This window comes from Mytilus californianus, unplaced genomic scaffold, assembly GCF_021869535.1.
Source record: "Mytilus californianus isolate M0D057914Y unplaced genomic scaffold, xbMytCali1.0.p SCAF_2, whole genome shotgun sequence".
In the NCBI taxonomy this organism is placed as follows: Eukaryota; Metazoa; Mollusca; class Bivalvia; order Mytilida; family Mytilidae; genus Mytilus; species Mytilus californianus.
This window is the reverse complement of record NW_026262668.1, coordinates 138,934,395-138,941,504: the sequence shown is the minus strand read 5'-3', so window position 1 is coordinate 138,941,504 and position 7,110 is coordinate 138,934,395. Positions and strand designations below refer to the sequence as shown.

At 29.9% G+C, this 7,110-nt stretch overlaps 1 long non-coding RNA gene across 1 annotated transcript; it reads left to right on the top strand.

Moving 5' to 3' along the window:
- The first annotated feature begins 4,133 nt into the window (after nucleotides 1–4,133).
- LOC127731231 (uncharacterized) lies at nucleotides 4,134–6,754 on the top strand. The gene is made up of 3 exons (XR_007995560.1): nucleotides 4,134–4,349; nucleotides 5,570–5,760; nucleotides 6,150–6,754. It is a non-coding gene; the product is annotated as an uncharacterized LOC127731231 (long non-coding RNA).
- The last annotated feature ends 356 nt before the right edge of the window (nucleotides 6,755–7,110 follow it).

The following is a 7,110-nucleotide window of genomic DNA, read 5'->3' as shown; positions in this document are numbered from 1 at the left end:
TATGTGAAGTACTGTCTAATCTTTATAGATAAAAAATGGTTCTCCAATTCAGAAAAAAATGAGATTGTTCTTGTATATAATGTAAAACAAACTGGAATGTCTATAGGAGACATTAAAATGCAATAAGATGTGCGTTTAGAAGCAGTTTCGTAGTGGACAAATGTCCCCTACGAAACAGTATATAAATTATGAAAATAATATCATTTTAAAGAGTATTTAAGATTGCACTTTTTATTTACAAACAGGTCTATAATAGAGGTATTCAAAATAACTCTAGAAATAAAATTTTAGACAAGTTGATTTTCCATTTTTTTTAGGTCTGAAATTCACACTTTTATTGAAAAAACGCCCATATACTTACATTATTTGTAAAAATATTTAAAATAAAAAATTAATAAGTTAAAAAAAATCTGCCAGGACAGTTAAATTTTAAGAAAAAAATGGCTGAAATTGACGAGAAAAATTTACTTATAATTGAAATAATTTCTCCAAAACAACTGTCTGGCATAATATTTTTGTACGATTATAAAGTTTAGGGAATACTTATTCTAAAAATCTAGAATTAAATATTTTTTTCGATTTTTAAAGGTAAAAAAATCTGCCAGGACAGTAGCCTATTAAGTTAGAAATTTTGTTGAAATCAGCTCAAAATCAAAATATAAAGTTGAATATCTTCTTCAAAATGATGAATTATTGTCATATTGAGAGAAAAAAATGTTTTACATGTCAAAATTCATTTTTCAAAAGGTGTACAAATCATTTTATTGGTGTCAAATCCAAATATTAGGTTGTTACAAGAAAAAATATGAAAAAATTAACAAACATACAATATTGTATTCATTCAAAGAGAAGTCGTGAATCTTGGTGTAGTTTTATAGTGTAGCGTCACAGGCACTTGTCCCGCAATGCTCCGGAAAAAAAATCCTAACTATATACTTTATAACAAGGTATATAGAATTTTTTTTTCAGAGACAAGTGCCTGTGTGTAGCGTTAAAGACCAAACAGCCTATTCAGTTCTACCAGTGATTTTTCCTTAAAATTTTGTGTGAAGGTATTTCATGATTTGAGGAACAAAATATGATAAAAAAAATTGGGGGTCACCGACTTAGTTTTGTCACTATAGCAACCTCAGTTTCGTGTTTTCCCGAATATTAACATGATATTTGCTTGTTATTTAAACTCTCAAAAAATCCCATTATAGCAAACCTACAAGCATAATTTTTGTTTCATGTTAAACCTGAGACTACTATAACACAGAGTGTGTTATAGTAGTCTCAGGTTAAACAGAAGATTTGTGTCTATCAAATACAGGTTCAAGAGTTTAAGACTCTTATTGTTTTGATCTTAAAAAATATGATTTATTTCATTCCCGCCAAAAATAAAACGCAAGAATGAAAAACGTTTCAAGTATTAAAAAATATCTACCAGTGATTTTTTCATAAAAAATTCAAGAAGGAAAGTGCCATGTGTACTCTTCAAAATAAAGCAAAAAAATGTATATGTCACCGACCTTTCAAAAAAGTTATGATTAATTTTCAGGTTTTTTTCTCGTTCGTTTTGAAGAAAAGAGTTGTCTTTCTTCTGAACATTGAATCTGACGTCATAGTACAAGCTTTCCTTGCTGGCGCACTGTTTGAAAAAAAACTGCAAATTGGACGTTTGAAACCCACATTTAAATTTTCAAGAATCAAGAATAACAACTATATTCACCTACTTTATTATCCGGTAATACAAGAGATCACATGTATGTATCAGTATAAGATCTCATGATGTTGTTGCCGCACAAAATTAACCTTCAGAAACACCATCCGTCGGAATGAAAAATTGTTCGAAATAACCTTTTACGACGCTTTAGAAAGGAAAGTCTGTTTTTGTCCTCTCCCTCTCATTAGCAAAATCATTGAAAATAAAAAGAGAAATGAAAGATGACAATGGCTAACTTACAGACTATTTGACTATATTAGACTAGATGTGTGGTTTTTTGTCGCGTCAATTTCAGAACTTCGCCCTAGCGTACTCTTTCGCTACTGTTGACAGACGGACAGACATTAGCACGGACGAACTTCTTTATACCATTATGTGTCCCGACTAAGACGAGCGTATACAAATTATTCCATCTAGTTTGTGGATTCATTATTTCTGAATATTTAAAATATAAGAAAATTAAAATTATAGGTATAATATATGAATTAAAGTTTTTGATTCTAAAACGTTTTACATCCATTTAACCTATCATAAAATACGATCCCCGTTATTACTACCTCACGTGTTTTGAATAAACGAGACAGTAAATATAAAATACAAATAAGTTTTTAATTCAAAAATTGATTTAGAATCTAAGAAATAATTTCCCGTTGAAAACTTTAAAGTATTTCTCAAAACAGGATGAATATTATGAATCTAAATAGCTCATTTTGGAAATTAAAACAAAGACAAGGTTGTATGTATAGATTTCCGGCATTGAAAATTGAAATTTGTTTTCAATCTTTCCGGTCATTGTAGCTTTTTGAAAGTGAGAAATTTTATGTTGGATCTTATTCTTGAAACAATTGTTTTTGTCATAAGTTAAATTTACAACAAGTTTAGTTTTAAAAACCGTAAATTTTTATGTTAATTCACATTCACTGAGTATATTAATTTCTTATATTTTTTGCCTTAAGCTTCTGTGAGATCAGGCGAAATCTTTATCATTTCTCCTTGAGACAATTTGAAATGAAACAAATGACAAAAGACAATGAACCTATATCATTTTTATTTTTACTATAAGATTTTGTCAATTAAGCAGTATAGATAAAATTTAACTTCATTGCAAGATCACCATTATTTCACGAGAATCTTAAAGAAATAAGTTAATCTCAACATGCATACGTTGCCAGTATATCGAAACTTCTAGAAAGTATTGTTTATCGGCCTAACCTTCTGAAAACTCAGTTTTGAAAATCACATATGAAGTTAAAATTCTAAGCGTAAGTCATATAAATTTACCAGTGTAAAGTTACACGGGCGTACGAGATTTGCGCCGATTTAAAAAAAATTTCGATCTTTTATATTTTAATTTATTTGCGCCGATTTGATTCTTTCATTAGCGCCTATTTTATTTTTTTTATTACTAGCCCCGATACTTTATTTGCTATACAAGTAAATACATGTACATGTAGTAAACCTAGAATGTATATTGCATGGTAATATATGGATATAAATAGTGTTCCCTTATGTTTAAGATAAAATTCGGTCATATTGTTCGAGAACTTCGTTTTGACACGAGAAAGAAAAGATGGACTTCGTTATTGGCAAGTACAACAAGTATAGAAAAGATAAAATGACAAGAAAGGAATATATCAGATGTGTGGCATATAAATTCTCGGCAAGATAATACTAGTAATTCATTGTACTAGTATTACATTTTTATGGATTTTATTGTGGTGCTTTGAAATGCTGTAAATAGAATTTTACTCCGTGATTTTAGTGGATGTAAACAGAGTGCACAAATATCTTTTAAAAAGCCGAGTTCAAAATTTATATTTTTATTATTATTTTTATTAGAACGGAGGTTACAGATAGTGTAGTATCTTTTGTGTCCATTTGTGTTTAATTTCCACTAGGTATCAGTGCGACGCTTAATTCCACATTTCTTGGAAGACGTAATTTTGTAGCGTACACCATGTTGGAATCCGTGAAAAACGCGAAATAGGACGTTATAATTTGACGTTTTTTTTCATGGCTAGAAACAACGTCACTTGAAGAGCTTTTATCAGTAGGACAACCGGAAGCGCCTGAGTATTGATTTCAGTGCTCAGTGATACGGTTCATTAGACGACGTTGTCAACACGTAATGGTGGCCATTGTTTGACGTTGGATTTGACATTTCATGCTGTAAAGATGCATTTATGACATTCTTGGATGCTAAAACTTAATGCCACACAACATACAAGGTAAAGGATCAAGTTATTTCAGTTATACCGAGTTAATTATTTTCAAATAAGTGGAATCCCAAAAAATGATTTAAACGGCAAAAATAAAGTGTAAAATTATATGAAACATGAAAATTGAAATCCCATTTTTCATCATTTCCTTTTCATATATTGAATACACTATTTACACCAACCACTGGTGAATTATATTCGGATTTCGGTCTTAGGTATCCGTCCTTGTCTCCGGGAATATTATACCCACACAAGTTGTCAACATCCGTTTTCAAACTGTTCAAAGTGTTCTTCACAATCTCCCTGGAAAATATTCACGCTATCACTTCGTGCTCAGATAATAGAACATTGTAAACCTCTAACAGCAAATGCGGACCAAAATTAATCAAATTTGAAAGCACGGATGATCACGTGTAATGCCGACTGTAAGTTCTCTAAAAAGGGGATAATTTCTCCCCCAAATAAACATGAATTTTGCTGACCGTCTCAAATTCAACTCAAAAGTCCATTATCAAATCAGAGGCGTCCCTTTCATATACACCAAAATTTAATATTTAAAAAAACTTTCATTACTATATTAACATACATTAATACAAAGGGAAATCAATCACAAGCACTTGTTTCTGTCAATGGGGGGTTCACTATCCATACTCATACGAAAATTTTTATTTTTATGTGGGTGGGTGGGTAGAAGGAATTTAAGGGGACATTATATTCATCTTCTTATTTTACTATTATGGCTTATTAATTTTTTTCTATCTGTACACAATTGTTCTTTCCTTTTTATTGAACAGAATATTTATGTTCATCCTGTGTCAGCACTCTTGTCAGAGCAATGTTTATTTTATGTTCGGTTATCACCATGATTACATGGACATGTACCAGATCTTTCCCATAAAAAAATTATTTAAGATAGCCATCCTCTAAATCATAACTCTAAAATTATAAAAGAAATTTACACATTGAAATTAACCAATCACCCACCCATTTGAAAAGCTTGTACACATGCTGCTTTGCATTACATGAATCCCCAGAAACTAATTAATTTACAATTTCTTTAAATACATGTTATATCTGACATGTAATATTCTTCCAATGATTATATAAACAATCTACTTAGAAATGATAATTCATTAACAATATTACTTTCTCAAACTTCATTAATATAGTCAAATTCAAGGTGTCAATTTAGTGACAATACAGTCATGACAGTGGTGGTTCCAGGATTTAAATTAAAATAAAACTGGGTTTTGAGTGCCCCCAAAATGTATAAAATTTCAGCTTGCATTGTATAATAGACATGTTATGATCTTATGATGTTTATGCAAACTATTAAATATAAAAATGTTATCAAAAGGTTTGGTATTTATAACATAAATTTGCTCCTTGTTAAACCTAAAAATTATTTTTCAAGACTTTTGAAATGTTTTCTTTGTCTGAAACTTTTATGTACATGTATTGAGCAAAAATGCTGGGGACATAATTATCTATAATACTTAATAAATACATGTATTTTCTTGGTAATTTATTTGGCAAATTTGTATTCATGTGTTGATAATAACAATGCAAAGTTTAATTTTGCTTTGAATAATTTAGTAAATAAACATTAATAGTAATTGTATGTAAATTTGCTTTATATTTACAGGATGGAGAAAGATGTTCACTATGGATCAAAAATTCAAAACAGAGGACTTTTTTATTCAAACAAAAATACTTGTACATGTATGATATTCTGTACATACAACAAGAAAACAGTAATCAAACGGAATGTCCAGTGATGTTGAAAGCAAAATTATTTTTGTTAACAGAAAACAATAGGACTACAATATATTAAGGGTAAGTAATCCAAAATTGTCTGTTTTAATAGGGTTACAAAAGTGGGTTATTGACAATGTGCTATGATTTCAATCCCCCAAATATGAAACAAAAACATAATATACATGGTATTTAAACTGTTTTCATAAGGGTACAGTAATTTAAAATTAATTTAAATGATTAAAAACTATACAAGGGAAGAAACTCTTACAAGATGTGCATTATATCCTAATGAAGTGTTTTAATGAATTTGTCCATATTTTCAGATAAGAGAATGACTTAAGCAGACTGTATTGGGGTCATAGATGGCCATAACAATGAAATACAATATGTTATAATTATCATTCTTCATTACGTCTTGATTGAATTAACAAACTTTAATTTAATAACAAAATATTTTCTTTTTTCAGTACACAACACATCGTGTAAGAAGAATAATTTTACTGGAGGATAAAAAATTTAATACCTGGAATCAGCAATTTACAAAATGTATACGAAATTTATTAAGAGAGATATATTCATGTACAGAATGGTAACCCCACCAAATAACTCAGGTGGTTCAAGTGATTATTAGCAGACATTTTTGTTGAACTAATGCAGGATTAAATAAATGAAGCTTTAGCAGACTATGGGCTCCAAAGTGTAGTAAAAAGAGGATTTTTAAATATGACAGACTCATTTTTGCGCCTGTCCCAAGTCAGGAGCCTCTAGCCTTTGTCAGTCTTGTATTATTTTTAATTTTAGTTTCTTGTGTACAATTTGGAGTTTAGTATGGCGTTCATTATCACTGAACTAGTATATATATTTGTTTAGGGGCCAGCTAAAGGACGCCTCCGGGTGCGGGAATTTCTCGCTGCATTGAAGACCTGTTGGTGACCTTCTGCTGTTGTCTGTTCTATGGTCGGGTTGTTGTCTCTTTGACACATTCCCCATTTCCATTCTCAATTTTATCATAAACATTAAAATGTGCATAAGTGAAATGTTACAATATTTAGTAAAAAATTCAGATTATTGACTCAGTTGTTTTCATGAAATTTTTTATCAAAGCAATATCACTGTTATATAATAAATAAGATTCCATATGTTTTATTTTACCGGTATACTTTTGACAACCGAATATATCTTCCCTCAGCTCTGGCCTCAAGTGTTTCCCTTTTATTTTGTATGAGTATAATTTACAGAAAGCTCACTTTGCTTTTGGCGAATTCAAGTTTTGCCTTTCCAGAATTATTGGACTTTATTAATGGAAAATTAGACATTTGCCCATACGTTGTAGAAGAACTCAATTTTGCTTTAATACTTTTTCAAGAAATTGTATCATAAGGCTAGATTTGATCAAATAATCTCACTTTTGAATATTTATCACATATC